This window comes from Elgaria multicarinata, chromosome 7 (assembly GCF_023053635.1).
Source record: "Elgaria multicarinata webbii isolate HBS135686 ecotype San Diego chromosome 7, rElgMul1.1.pri, whole genome shotgun sequence".
In the NCBI taxonomy this organism is placed as follows: domain Eukaryota; kingdom Metazoa; phylum Chordata; class Lepidosauria; order Squamata; family Anguidae; genus Elgaria; species Elgaria multicarinata.
This window is the reverse complement of record NC_086177.1, coordinates 78,326,971-78,342,452: the sequence shown is the minus strand read 5'-3', so window position 1 is coordinate 78,342,452 and position 15,482 is coordinate 78,326,971. Positions and strand designations below refer to the sequence as shown.

The window sequence follows — 15,482 nt, the reverse complement described above, 5'->3', positions numbered from 1 at the left end:
CAATATCTCAACTATCTATCTTCCTTCTTCTTGTGAAGCCCCCCTCCAATCCTGGACTGACAAGCATCAGAATGGCTCATTTAAGAAATTAATAAAGTTGGGAGATTTACCAATCATCAGAATGCAATGTTAGGCTACTGTCATTACAGATATTCACACAGTTATCTGTAATACAGCACCAGAAGATATTCCCAGATACTACTCCCTATTGTTATGAAGGCACCTTGGATACTCCAGGATACTCTATATTGTTATGGAGGAGCATGAAGGAACAGATAAGATACATGACAGAATGGAGAAGGGAGGACTGCAAAGAGGGAGGACATTTAAAGCCCTAAATGGTTTGGGGCCAGGTTATTTGAAGGAACGCCTCCTCCCATATGTACCTGCCCGGACCTTAAGATCATCTACAAGGGCCCTTCTCCATGAGCCCCTGCCGAAGGAAGTGAGGCAGGTGGCTACTAGGAGGAGGGCTTTCTCTGCTGTGGCACCCCGGTTGTGGAATGAGCTCCTAAGAGAGGTCCGCCTGGCGCCTACACTGTACTCCTTTCGTCGCCAGCGGAAGACCTTTTTATTCACTCAGTATTTTAACACTTAATTTTAACTTAAATTTAAATTTTACTGTTTTAACTCTGTATTTTAATCTTATATCAATATTGCTGCGTGGTTTTATCCTGGTTGTGCTTTTTATACTGTATTTTGTATTTGTGCTTTTAACCTGTTGGTTGTTTTATGATGGTTTTAATTTTTGTGAACCGCCCAGAGAGCTTTGGCTATTGGGCAGTATAAAAATGTAATAAATAAATACATAAATAAGAGTGCAGGACATGGACTAATGGGCTGAAGTTACAGGAAGCCAGATTCCAGCTGGACATCAGAAAAAACTTCCTGACTGTTAGAGCAGTATGACAATGGAACCAGTTCCCTGGGGAGGTTGTGGGCTCTCCCACACTAGAGGCATTCAAGAGGCAGCTGGACCACCATTTGTCAGATACTGTATGCTTTAAGGTGGATTCCTGCATTGAGCAGGGAGTTGGACTCATTGGCCTTATAGGCCCCTTCCAACTCTACTATTCTATGATTTTATGATTCAAATTCCATACATTGTGATGCAAGTTTTCATCTCCTGAAATTTCTACATATTGGGGGGGGGGGAGCCATGTTTATTCCAAGAAGAAATTACATCTTCTCAACCCAATGGACCAACAGCAAGTGTTAAACACATTTCCAATGTTAATTTTATTTAGAGATAATTTATATTTAATATGTTTTACAGAGCAATCCTACAATTACTGGAAGAGCATTGGATTTGGCCTCCAAAGGCAATAGACACCCCTACAACCCTCAGGAAACTGACATCAGACTGTTTCACCTCCCTGGCTCCAACCCTTCACAGTCATCAAGGAAAGAAATCCACTGTCTACAACAGCAACCTCAGAGAGATGGGGATGTTGCATGAAATGTGGTAGGATGATGGGTTGTGGGAGAGCGGCTGGGAACATACAGTCTCATGATCCCTGTCCTTGCCCTGCCATCAGTTTAGTTAGCTAGACAGGCTCAGAGACTAAGCTTACCAGCGAGGTGAAACTCCCAATTGTCCTTCTGCTCTTCTATACTAGGCTGTTAGAAACCCTGATCTGCAGTTACTCAAATACAAATGCATGCAAGTCAGAGTATGGCTCATGGATAAGTGGTGTCACCTCCTGAGCTGCAATTTTGCATCTGATTCTAGCCCTAAACCTGTCAGCATAGCCAATTGTGAAGGATAATGGGAGTTGCAGTCAAACATCTGGACTGCCACAAATTCCCCATCCCTGCTATAGAGGCTTCTCCTGTGTCCTAACCAGCCTGTAAATGCAGGGCAATGCCTATTCCACATTTATCGATCTGAAATTGGTCTCCAAACTCATTGTAGTTCCAGTTATATTGTATTTTTAAAGTTTTAATCTTTTGTAAACTGCCCAGAGAACTTTGGATATTGGGTGGCATAGAAATATAGTTAAACAAATATAAACCTAATCACTGATATGCATTATAATCACAATGCTATAGTCATTCAGCCAGCTTTTCACCACCACTCTATTTTATTTATTTGTTTATTATTGTAATTCCATGCTGAAGTGGTTTATAAAATATTCAAAACTTTAAAGGTAGTCAAATAAAACATAATAAAACAGTAAAAACCATCACAATGATTTAAAAAGCCAAACAAAAAGGTGTGCCCTGGCCCCTCCGTAAGAGTGAGGACCAGTCACAAGTCCAATGTGAGTTCAGTCCAGAGTTCTGGAGCAAGAGAAAGTCCTTTCTTGTAAGACCAACAAAAATGCAAGGACGTCTTCAAAAGGATGAAGGATGTCTTACTGATCTCCTGCCATGCAGGCTCGTACAGAGATTGGCAGTCCCTCAGACAGCCAGGCCCCAAGCCCTTTGGGGAGCAATCCTATTCAGGTTTAGAGCTCAGCCAGTATTTTTTCTGCCTAAACATAAATAGGATTCTGCCCTTAGAGCTTTAAAGGTTGGCAATCAGATTTTTCAGTTTTGGAAAATTAGGGATAATGGACTTACCCATGCCTGGCTTCATCGGTCACTCGCCAAGCTGCCGCCTGCTTCTGCTCACAGCACCACTTGAGCTTCTCGATTGCTCACTGAGCACCCAACGAAGCCACAAGACAGTCTGTCCTCTTACTGAGCTGCCATTTTGCTAGTGGGGTCTGGAAGGGCAGGCGCGGGGGAGTCCGTCAGACTCCCACCTGCAGACGCCCGCGGGACCTCCAATCATGATATCATGTACCCATTAGCAGCTTAACTGCCACATTTTGCACCAGCTGAAACTTCCGGATGCTCTTCAAGACTAGCCCCATGTAGAGTACATTGCAACTGTCTAGCCATGATGCAACAAAGGCATGGATAACTGTTGCAAGACTGGATTGAGAAACGGCTGCAGATGGTGCACTAGATATAGTTGTGTAAAGGTACTCCTCACCCACTGCTGACACCTGAAGATGCAAGGAGAGCATCTGATCAAGGAGCACTCTCAAGTAGTGAACATGATCTTTCAGGGGGCGCATGAGCGCAGCCTGAATAAGCTGAACCCCAATCCCTAAACTAGGCCTTCTAGGGATCAACAGCACTTCTTGTCTTCCCTGGATTTAATCTCACTTCGTTTACCCTCTGCCAGATCTCTAGTTACTACAAACCTGCATGCAAAAAAGTTAACACTGCAATCCTACACGTGATCACTCAGATGTAAACTCCATTGAGCTCAATGGGGCTCTCTCTTATGTAAAGTCCCACTGAATTCATTGGGACTTACTTCTGAGCATTCATGCATAGAATTACACTATTATCTCCATTAAGAGAACTCCAGTGCAGGCTCCCTCTCCATTGTTGAGAAAAGAAAGTAATGTTTCACTAGCAGACACAAACAGCTCCACTGATTGCACAAATGCTGTATCAGCATCAGCACCTACTTACCCCATCCTACACAATAAATTAAAAAGGAAGGGCATTGCAGCAATGTGTTTTGCTCAGCAGAAAACAAAACAAAATGCACACAATATGTGGAAAGCATGGGAGAAGGAGAGAGAGAGAGAGGTCTTATTCAGACTATCCTTTTTAGCTATCCAGAAAGCATAGGAACAGCTGTAGCTAAGGTTACAAACATCAAAAAACAGGTGAATAGTAAAAGAGAAACTGCAATAGATGTTTAAATTAAAAATGTACTGTATGTTCAAAATTATATGTGTGTTCTTGGGGTGGGTGGGGCAGGAAGTAATGTATTAGTAGATACCTCTGACATTCTGGATTCCGTATAAATGAAGTATCCTAAGAGTAACAAGTGGGCAGTATTCAGCAGAGATAATAACTGGTACTTGTGTAGTTTTTATTTATTTATTACATTTTTATACTGCCCAATAGCAGAGGCTCTCTGGGCAGTGCACAATTAAAACCATAAAAATACAATAAGTATACAAAAAATTAAAATGTTAAAAGTACATTAAATCAAGGTGGGGGGAGGGAGCAAGAATAATAAGTGTTGTGGTTATGATAAACGTGCACTGCTGAGTGCTTAGCAGTTTACAGCCCTGATGATAACCACACCTAAAACTCCTAGGGTTCAGAACTATTGCTTCACATACAGCAATGGGAGCAGAAAATACCTAAAACTCTTGCAAATAGATTTAGGAAATCACTTCCAGCAATTCACATGCCAGACAGAGGGAGCCAGCACTATGACTGGGGAACGTCCCTTCCCCACCCCACTTCCCCAGCTTGCTGTAGCTGTAAATCCACCAAAGTTATACCCAGTGAACTACAACAGGCATTTGCTACAACTATTGCTCTAGTCTTGCTCGCTTTCAGTGCAAGATGGACTCAATGTGACATAATTTCAACACTTATTCACCACTTTAGAGTGTTCAAAGTGCTACAGATACATTATACTAGGAACTACTACATCAATCTGTAAGGTAGACCAGTAGTATTATCCCCATACAGCATAAAAAAGCAATTATCCACACATTGCATAAAAAAAGCAGAAAAATGGCTTGCCTATGGACACCTCCTGAGTCAACGATGCAGACAAGATTGAACAAGTGGCTTCTTATTCACAGCTCATATTCTTAGCTGTTTCTACGGTATGTGAATTATTATTATTATTATTTATTTATATAGCACCATCAATGTACATGGTGCTGTACAGCGTAAAACAGTAAATAGCAAGACCCTGCCGCAACATGCAAGTGCATTATAGGATGGCCACTTACGCATCACCAAAACAGAAGACAAAAGTTGGCACAGATTTGCATAAAATGTCCACACATTACTTTGTATGTACAGATAGAAATTTAGAAATTACTACCATTAAAATAGAAGTACAATGTCTACCAGGAAGAGGGTCTTTTCTGCTGTGGCACCCCAGCTGTGCAGCTCCCTAGAGTTGTGCCTGGTAACTACATTGCACTCCTTTTGGCGCCAGATGAAGACCTTCTTATTTTCCCAGCATTTTGGCATTCTAGTCTTTTAGCTCTGCTGTTTTAAATCTATATTTTAAATCTCTGCATTGCTGCTAGGTTTTACTCTGGCTGTACTTTTATACTGTAGTTTTAAGCTTTTCTGTTTTATATTGTTTTGCGCTGTACCTTGAGGTTTTAATTTTTGTGAACCACCCAGAGAGCTTTGGCTATGGGGCAGTATAGGTATGTAATAAATTATTTAATAAAAAAATAAATCTCACCATAGTGGCAAAGACCTGTGTGCCTGCCAAGTCTACTGTTCAACTGCTCACTGGTGATGAGCAACTTCAAGGTTCCTCCTCTCCCTCCTTATGGTTCTTCAGCTTTAAACACAACTTTGACTGGACAACTCTTCAAGGAGAGGATGACTTCAAAGAGAGGACTGTCCTCTGAAAAGAAGGACACGTGGCCACTCTAAAAGGCAAGAAAGCAAGGAGCTCTGGATCCTGCAGCAGCTCAATGTGTTGGGATCCCCCATCTTTCAGGCCAGCCACTCAAAGTTCATCCACAATTTTGTGGTTTATGCCTGAACCACAAGCACAACTTAGTCTGAAGCCCTTTCCAGTTGGCCACATTGGCAGAAGTAGTCAAGTCATAATGGGAATCACCCCCTAGATCAAATCCCATCTCCTCTCTGGACCAAAAACGAAGGGGATAATGAAGGGGGAACCTTCTGCTAGATTCACATGACAAAATTTGCCAGGTCAGGGGAAGGGAGAGAAAGAAGTAGCGTAGGTGGATAGTTGATGACAATACAGGGAAGCAGAGAACGAAGGCCACAGCCTCTGTCCAGGATGTGTTACTGAGCCAGACTGCCTTTTTGGTTCAACATTAACAAAAGCAGACATACAGTAGTCGCTGAAGGCTTATATTGCTATCTTCCAGCACTAATTAATGCTGCTTTCTTTCACTGCAAGATGACTTTGCCTCTTTGTCCTCCCACAAACACCTCCATTCCTTTCTCTTCCTGATTGTGCGAAGTAGCTTCTCTATAGTGTCTATAATTGCCTCCCACACTAACATCTGCTTCAAAGAGACACCCCTACCCTCTGAGGCATTCCAAGTTACAGAAGCATTTTTAGACAGCTCAGAATTTAAATATTAATATCCCCAATGGATTCTTCCATTTACTTTTAGAGAGAGACTCCCCATCCTGCTGCATAAGGGTCCAATTACATACAACGCTTGGGCACATACAGTTTGACACCAAGCCCTTTGCTGTTTCTTTTACAAAACACAGTTGAAGAGGCTGCAATCTAAAGCAGAAGACCTGCATTGAGTGGGTGGATGGGTGGACTACTTAACCTTCCCCTCTGCTAGTTTTCCCACTAAAGACTGCCACCCCAGGCTGATTGCTAGCTAGTATATCAGCAACATAACCATTTTGGGTTGTGTATTTTTCTCCCTCACTTCCATTACAAACAAGCAATGGAAATAATTTAGAGGCAAATGGTAAATACAATAAAAAGTAGTAAATATACTAAAACCTCAGTGTATTCCTCCTCCTCATTCATATGAATCTTAGCCACTCTCCCCACTACACTGCATTTCAAACAGGGTAGCTACACAACAGCTGTATATAAAACCCATGCTGTTTGGGTGAAGTCATCTGGAGTTTTGGAGTGCGTTGTCATCAGTACGCTAATGACATGCAACTTTATTTCTCCTTTTCATCTTCAATAGGTGAGGTTGGCCATGACAATGGACTGGATGAGGGCTAATAAACTGTAACTCAATCCAGACAAGACTGAGATGCTGTTAGTGGGTGGTTCATCTGACTGGATGGTGGGTGTGCAACCTGTTCTGGATGGGGTTGCACTCCCTCTGAAAGAGCAGGTTCGTAGCTTGTGGGTTCTCCAAGTACCATCTCTGTCACTTGAGGCTCAGGTGGCTTCGGTGGCATGGAGTGTCTTCTACCAACTTTGGCTGGTGGCCCAGCTACGTTCCTATCTGGAATTGGATAACTTGGCTTCAGTTGTCTATGCTCTGGTAACCTCCAAGTTAGATTACTGCAATACGCTCTACGTGGGCTGCCTTTGAAGACTGTTTGGAAGCTGCAGCTTGTGCAAAATGCACCAGCCAAATTGATAACTGGAACCAGAAGGTTCAAACTCATTAAGACCTACTCTGGCCCACTTGTATTGGTTGCCTGTACGTTTCCGAGCCCAATTCAAGGGACCACAATATCTGACGGAACACATCTACTGACATGAACCTACCCATACACTATGCTTAACATCTAAGCTCTTCCTCTAGGTTCCTACTCTGAGGGAAGCTCAGAGGATGGCAACAAGGAAGGGCCTTTTCAGTGGTGACCCCCCCAATTATGGAACTATCTCCCCAACGAGGCTTGCCTGGCGCCAACATTGTTATCTTTCCAGCACCAGGTCAAGACTTTTCTCTTCTCCCAGGCATTTAACAGCATATGTTGAGTTTTTAACTGACCCAGAATAGATGGATATTATATATAATCTCTTTTTATTATTTTTACGGTTTTAAATTTTGTATATTTGTTTTCAATGTTCTATGTTTTAATCTTTGTAAACCACTCAAAGAGTTCAGCTATGGGGCAGTATATAAATGTAATTAATAATTAATAATAATAATCTCTACCAACAACATAGTGCCATAAAAAGGCACTATTTGTGGCCAAATGCTATACAACCACATTTGGCACAGTCTCTCCAACAAATCACAATGAACATACAACTGGAGTGGCCACCTTTTTGTCTGGGAGGGCTTCTGTGCCCACAAGAGTTAAATGACAGGTAGGAAATTCAACAGATAGCATAAAGACACATATTGTCTGGGTTTGGACAACCCGAAAACCAACAGTGAGTTTAATAGTCAACTGTGGGTTAAATAGTCAATGGTTGGTTATTGTATCATCTGTTGGGACTTCTTCACCTCACTGATGGTTATTTGGCTGAAATAACCAACACTAATAACCAATGCTGTGCAAAGTTGTCTATGTGAACAACTGTTGGTTATCGTTTGTCAGGCACCGTTGACTATTTCATCACACACAGTTATTTTCAACAACTACGAAGTCTCCTGGCAAGAGTGACCAAAGTGGCGGCTGTCATTCTAGTCCAGCCAGCAGAACTTGCAGTGGTTGATGGGATACCAAGGGGAGGACTAGGGGGGTGGGGAGAGGGCAGGGGATGAGTCAATCAAACACACCATTGACTAATAATCAACTTGACACTGGCCCTAATCCACACCATGATTTATTATAACCTTGTCATGTGGGGAATACCCCCTTGATAATCAACTGCAAAGCTGACTATTAACCTATCACTATTGTGCTGTCCGAACGGAGCCAATGAAAAGCTTCCTATTTCCACTCTGGCAAAACTATTATTGGATTTAGAAGTGTAACCCAGCCTTTTCCAACTTAGTGACTTCCAGACAAGTTGGGTTACAACTCCCATCATCACAGCCATTGGTCATGCTAGTTGGAGATGGGAGTTGCGACCCAGCACACCTGGAGAGTACCAGGTTGGTGAAGTCTAGCATAAATTACACTATCAAGCAATGGCTCACCCACATGACCACCTGAAGTTGACTTAGGCCAAACAAACTATCCGTATACTGGATAATGAATGCACAAGCCATTGCAGTCTCCATCACTACATCTTTGGCAGTAGAGTTTCCATATTTTAGTAAAATAATTTCAACAAATGAGCACATTGAATAGGTGAAGAACTGAAGTTAGTTAATAAAACTAATTGTGTTCCTAAGGGTCTAAAGTTAGATAACGTGCATAGGAATGCACCTTAAGTTTAGTCTGAAAAAAGGCTAACAACTCCCAGCATGCCCCAGCCAGTTATGCTAACAAACTTGTATAGAACTGCACCCTTATAAGAATAAAATAGCCCCACTTGGTTGTTATATTCATGATCCCTTTTGTGCTTCAGCAATGAAAGTATGTTTTGTAGTCCCATTCTCTAAATTTTACCCTGTTATCTTGGTTTATCTATCACTTTTTAAAATTTATGTGTTTCTATAGTACAAAATATTTGAGCATACTTTAATAACTGACTGGGTACTGAAACTTTTAGGATAATATCAAACCACATGCTAAGCCATGGTTAGGCCGCTAACCCTTTTGCAGCAAATGGTTAGTGAGCATGTTTAAAACATGGTTATGTAGCCACCCTAGTTAGGAATGGTTCACACAACACACTAAGTCATGGTTTACACAATACACTAAGCCATAATGTTTAACACCAAATGCTTAGAGTGTTGTGTGAACAGGATCATTCTCTTTTTCTAGGAATAACCTCATCTCACCAATGAAGCTGCAGAGATTTCTGCAAGGATAATAAGCACAGGTTCTCTTTCAGAAAATTGGCAATCCTACACACTGTGATTCTTTGGTTTGTAGATGTCTATCTTTGTGGTAAAACTCCTCAGTAAACCTCCAGCAATTTGAGTGACAATTATCCCAAGTTCACCATCAACCAAATTCATTATGTATTCTTATCTCCTTTCTAAATGCAATCCCTTGTGGAAAATTCCTGTGCTAACAAAATTTTGATTATCTAAATATTGTGGCTATCATCTAACCATTCTGATAATGGAGACACAGTACATATTCAAGAACGGTGGGTAATTAGGTACTTAATCCAGATTCATGCCTGTCAAATATAGATTCTCACAGTTCTAGCCTTTCTAAAAAAATTTTTTAAAAAAACTTCTCACTTGTTCAGAAAATGGAGACATATGACAAGAAAAATAAAATCCTTTGTAGTAAGATTTCTAGTTGAAACACTCTACAAATGCTACTATACAGGGCTCAGAAAATGCATGTTTGTGGCACCAAAAGGAAGATAAGACATTTTGAGCCCATTTCTATGGGTATGGACCACTGTGATACACGTTACTGCCCATTTTAATCGAAACAAGGTTAAGTGGCTTTAGTACTTTGACTCTTGAACAAGAGGGGTTGAAAACAGTGATGAAAGGCAACTTTTATTAATCACCTGAATTAGCAGAGTGTGGGGGCAGAATTAGGAATGGCCCCCAGTAAGCACGTCCCTCTTTTTCACATTTCCTAAATAGAACAAATGCCCACTATTTATTCCCAGTGATTCGCTTTTAACAAACACAAAGGAAGCTTACTCGATGTTCAGCAGACTATTGGCATAACACATTGCACATTCTGGCACAAAATCCATGTTTCAGGCAGGAAGGATTTTCCATTACTGGAGGGAAATGATAAGATTACTAGACAACCACCAGTTTGCAGGTTTTAAGCCAAATGCTTCAAACACTAAAGGCATCCAACAGCAAAATATAGAAACTGCTGCCTGGCACCTCTTCTGGGGTTGAAGAACACATTTTAGAATCAGGGCCCCATAAACATACACTAAGAAGAAGACAGTAGCAAAATCTATCCTTTAAACCACACTGAATAAAAAGGCAAATAGGTGGTTAATAACACAACAGAAGAGAAAAGCATGTCTTCAGCTAAGATCTAAATAGGCCGAAATTAGACCAGTTGTTGTCTAGGGCAGCAATGTCATCAGGGTAAATCTTTGAGGCCAAAGTTCCAGTCACCAGAATGAGAAGGAGGGACCCCAAATGCAGCAAGAATAGCTTACCACATTTTGGAGTTAGTGAAGTAATACACATTACTGTCTTAAAAGCCTTCACCCCAAATACAACCATTCAGTCCACAGTCTAAAATTACCCAACTGCACCATTGGTCTCAGGTCCAAATTTGTCCATTCATTTCCAGAAAGAGTCCTAGAATGTAGAGCGCCCACACACCATCACCTACTTCCAGGGGCCTTAGTGGTTGCTACCGACATTCTTTCAACTACTAGCACCATGTGCACAAGGGTGCAGTATGCTAAAATGGCTCCTTGTGCAGAAAGTACTACAACAAAACATGGCAGCACACATGAAAAATCAACTCTCAATATTGTGGCAGCAGAAATGGTAAAGGCCAGGTGAAGGGTGGGTGGGACAACCGTACTGTATAGACAGGATCCAGGCACAGTAGGCATCTCCCCCCACCTCAAAACCCCTAACCTGACCCCAATAGTACTTAGCCTACCTTTAAGTAAACTGAAGTGGAATGGTCACAGGTCCCATATTTTAAGCGTCATCCCTTAGTCAACCACGTTGGAGTTTGGGTCTGTCTTATATTCCATCACGCCGGAGCACCATAGAACACAATGGAGGCCCTGGGTTTAAAGAACACGCAACACCACCACAAAGATGTTCTGGGGAGGAAGAAGAAGAAGAAGAAAGGCCACCGTCACACTGACCTTCCTCTTGATCAGAGGCTTGCCTTCTCATGAGGAAGGCAAGAGATAAGCAGCCCCCCTCCCCTCCCCTCCCCTCCCTTCTGACTCTAGGCTATTTTTAGGAAGCCGAGAAAACAACCGCGGTCCCTTGAGAGGGCGGCGAGGCATCTCTGAGCAGCGCAGCCAGGGCTTGGGAAGAACAAGGGAGCAGAGACACGCTCTGCCCGCTGACCCCCTTGCATTTCAAGTATCAACTTACAGCCACCTACGACAGCCAAGGAGGAACCGAGGGGAGAGAGGCGAGGGGGGGGGGCGAGACTGACGGGGATCCCTGCTTGGATTCCAGCAGAGGAGCCCTCCCGATCGAAGCGGCAAACCACAGCCGCAGCAGCAGCCCCGCGTCCGCGAGCGAATCCACGATTCACACGCGCGCGCGTACCCCGCTGCTCTTGCACGTGTTGCGTCGGCGTCCTTGCCCCTCCCGCTCTCCTTCCCGGCGGGGAAGTCCGCTGCCTTCTTGTACCCAATGCTGAATGGCGGGACAGGGGCGATGCACGGGGTGGGGGGCGGGCGTCTTGCAAAGCTGCTCACTCACCTTCCCCAGGGCCAGCTATTCAACGCCAACGCCTCCCGCGCACTGCGGCCGAGCCTCCTCTGCCGTTCGCCTACCCTCCGACCCAGCAAGCCCCGCCGGCGGTTTTTAAGAATGACGCTGCGGGTGGGGTGGGGGGAGAGGGCGCGCTGGGCAAATGCCCGGGTGTCGACGGCCCCACTGTCATTCACCCCGCCAGCATCCAGCTGCAGCTGCTGATCCCAAATTCGCAGCGCTCCGGCTGCATGAAGTCATCCTGCTGCTGCTCCTCCTCCAACTCCCCGGATCACCGCATTCCGCTCCTACACACGGGGAGGAGGAGGAAGAGCAGGGGGGCGGCGGCGGCGAACAGGTTTGTGCTCCCCCGGGAAGGGCTGCGCGGGCCACGGAGGCTCTTCCCGCGCTTGTAAGAGGCCGGGGAGCGCCATGTTTTCCCCCGACGAGTCGCGTTGGTGAAAAGGGCTTTCTCTCTGGAAAGAGGGGCTGCTTGGAAATTCCCGGCCTCTTCTTGCTCCGACCCCGGATTTTGGATGTATAATGGGCTCTTCCACGCTTTTCTTTTCAACTTCTCTCGGGGCCTTACTAGACGTGACGTTAAACACGCGTTTGAAAAGGGCTGCTTAATGTATTTACTTATTACATTTCTATTCCGCCCCGTAGCTGACGCTCTCTGGGCGGTTCACAAACGTTTAAGAACGTCCACGTTGGGTTTTTGAAGGAAAAAGCCGCCAGTTGGTGAGGGAAAGGAAGCCTCTGGTCTTCCTTGCCCTGTAGCAGACGACATGGAAAAGAGCAGTGGGGAGGGAGATCTGCTTCTGTAGGGGTGGAAAGAGTGCAAGCAAGAGAAGGCAGCTGTGGCGGTGGCTTCTGTTTCCTCTCAATTGCTCACCCTTTCTGGGCAACATGGGGCTCATCTACACCAAGCAGGATATTGCACTATGAAAGCAATATATAAAAGACAGGAGCCACACTACTGCTTTATAGTGGTACTGACAACTGTTGGGGGCCATGACACATCTACACCAAGCAGGATATAACACTGTGAAAATGGTATGAAAGCAGTATATGGTATGTGTCATAGGCCCCAACAGTTGTCAATAGTGTGGCTCCTGCCTTTTATTTTTATTTATTTATTTATTTATTACATTTTTATACCGCCCAATAGCCGAAGCTCTCTGGGCGGTTCACATACCGCTTTTATATACCGCTTTCATACCACTATCATAGTGCAATATCCTGCTTGGTATAGATGAGCCCATAGCAGGGAGAATTGGCCCCACAGTCCTGCTAGCTTTCCCCATCCCTGCCCCTCTGGGTGGTTCAGCTTGGAGCAGGGTTGCAGAAAGTAGATCTCTAGATGTTTTGCACTTCCAGATGTCTCCCAGCGTTCCTGACCATTGAGCGTGCTGCAGATCCTTCTGGGAGTTGGAAGTCCTAAACCTTCAGCCCTCCCCTGGCTTAGGAGCCTGGTGATTGTAGGAGCAGCACCCCCCCCCCCCAATCACTCACCTGTGCTTTCCTTCCCAGTGGTGAGGATAGGGCCCAACTAGCTCAATTGATGCAAATCAGAATAGATTGGGCCCATGGTTCTGCCGAGAGAGAGAGAGAGAGGAAATTAAGCAGCTGCCTTTACCTGCTTGGTGTGAAAGGAGACATAACTTTAAATCTGAATCCACCCCTCCTTTTTTCATTTTTATTCTAGAGTAGGAGCAGAAGGACTAATCTAGATCAGGACCCAGTGTGATCTTTTAAGATCTGGATTGGGCTTCTTACACCTACTCTAGAGGGAAAAAGATGTAGTTGCTGGACACTAATCTAAAGTACTGTTTGGTTGGCCCTTTCTCCTTCCCCCACACCCGAATCTTGGCAGTTCAGCATACAGAAGTGATCATGAAAGGAGGAGCAACTTCATATTCTAACTTGCTATTAATTCCTCTTTGAGGTAAGACAGAAGTGGAGATTCTGCCCTGTCAACCAAATCCTCCAGAGAGAGAAAGAGAGAGGGTAACTGAGTGGAGGCGACAGAGGGGCTCTTGCCTCCACATGATTGCTCAGCCTCTCACTCAGCAGCAAGGATTGGGCATGTAATGGGTGTTAGTGTCTTTAAAAGCTCACCTTCTTTCTCCCTGTGCAAAATGCTTACCTACATAGAATCACAGAATAGGAGAGTTGGAAGGGCCTTATAAAGCTATCGAGGCCAACCCCTTGCTCAATGCAGGGAATCCACCCTAAAGCATTCCTGACAGATGGCTTTCCGGCTGCCTCTAGTGTGGGAGAACCCACAACCTCCCTAGATAACTGGTTCCATTGCCGTACTGCTCTAACAGTCAGGATTTTCCCCCCTGATGTCCAGCCGAAATCTCGCTTCCTGTAGCTTGAGCCCATTATTCTGTGTCCTGCACTCTGGGATGATCGAGAATAGATCCTGGCCCTCCTCTGTGGGACAACCTTTCAAGTATTTGAACAATGCTATCATCTCCCCTCAGCCTTCTCTTCTCAAGGCTAAACATGCCCAGTCCTTTCAGTCTCTCCTCATAGGGCTTTGTTTCCAGACCCCTTGTTGCCCTCCTCTGAATCCCCTCTAGCTTGTCTGCCTCCTTCATGAAGTGTGGTGTCCAGAACTGGACACAATACTCTAGATGAGGCCTAACCAGTGCCGAATAGAAGGGAACCAGTACTTTGCGCGATTTGGAAGCTATACTTCTATTAATGCAGCCCAAAATAGCATTTGCTTTTTTTGCAGCTACATCACACTGTTGCCTCATATTCAGCTTGTGATCTACAACAATTCCAAAACCCTTCTCGCTTGTATTGCTGAGCCACATATCCCCCATCTTGTAACTGTGCATTTGGTTTCTTTTTCCTAGGTGGAGAACTTGGCATTTATCTCTATTAAATTTCATTCTGTTGTTTTCAGTCCAGTGCTCCAGCCTATCAATATCACTTTAAAGTTTGCTTCTGTCTTCCAGGGTATTAGCTATCTCACCCAATTTTGTGTCATCTGCAAATTTGATAAGCATTCCCTGCACCTCCTCATCCAAGTCATTAATAAAAATGTTGAAGAGCACTGGGCCCAGGACTGAGCCCTGCGGTACCCCACTCATTACCTCACCCCAGTTTGAGAAGGTACCATTGATAAGCACTCTTTGAGTCCGATTCTGTAGCCAACTGTGGATCCACCTAATAGTTGTTACATCTAGCCCATTTTTAGCTAGTTCGCTGATCAGAATGTCATGGGGTACTTTGTCAAAAGCTTTGCTGAAGTCAAGATATATTATGTCCTCAGCATTCCCACAGTCCACAAGGGAGGTTACTTGATCAAAGAATGAGATCAGATTAGTTTGACAGGATTTGTTATGCACTTCCTATCTCTTTAGGCCTAGGGTCAGGGATGGGGAACCTGTAGCTCTCCAAATGTTGGACTACAGCTCTTAGCATCCCTGACCCCTTGTCAGGTTGGCTAGGGCTTCTGGGAGTTTGAGTCCAACAACACCTGGAGGGCCTCAGGTTTCTCAACCCTGTTTTAGGGTGCAATCCTATTATGTTTAGACAGAAGAAAAGTCCTACAACTCCCAGCATGCCCCAGCCAGCACTGGCCAGGGAATGATGGCAGTT

At 44.3% G+C, this 15,482-nt stretch overlaps 1 protein-coding gene across 1 annotated transcript in view; it reads right to left on the bottom strand.

The window, feature by feature from the left end:
* PKIA (cAMP-dependent protein kinase inhibitor alpha) overlaps positions 1-11,270 on the bottom strand; it is a 59,151-nt gene extending 47,881 nt beyond the window's left edge. Inside the window, exon 1 of the mRNA XM_063130870.1 lies at positions 11,083-11,270. The gene's annotated coding sequence lies outside the window, so the exon portion shown is untranslated. The remainder of the gene's footprint in view (positions 1-11,082) is intronic.
* Positions 11,271-15,482: the final 4,212 nt, after the last annotated feature.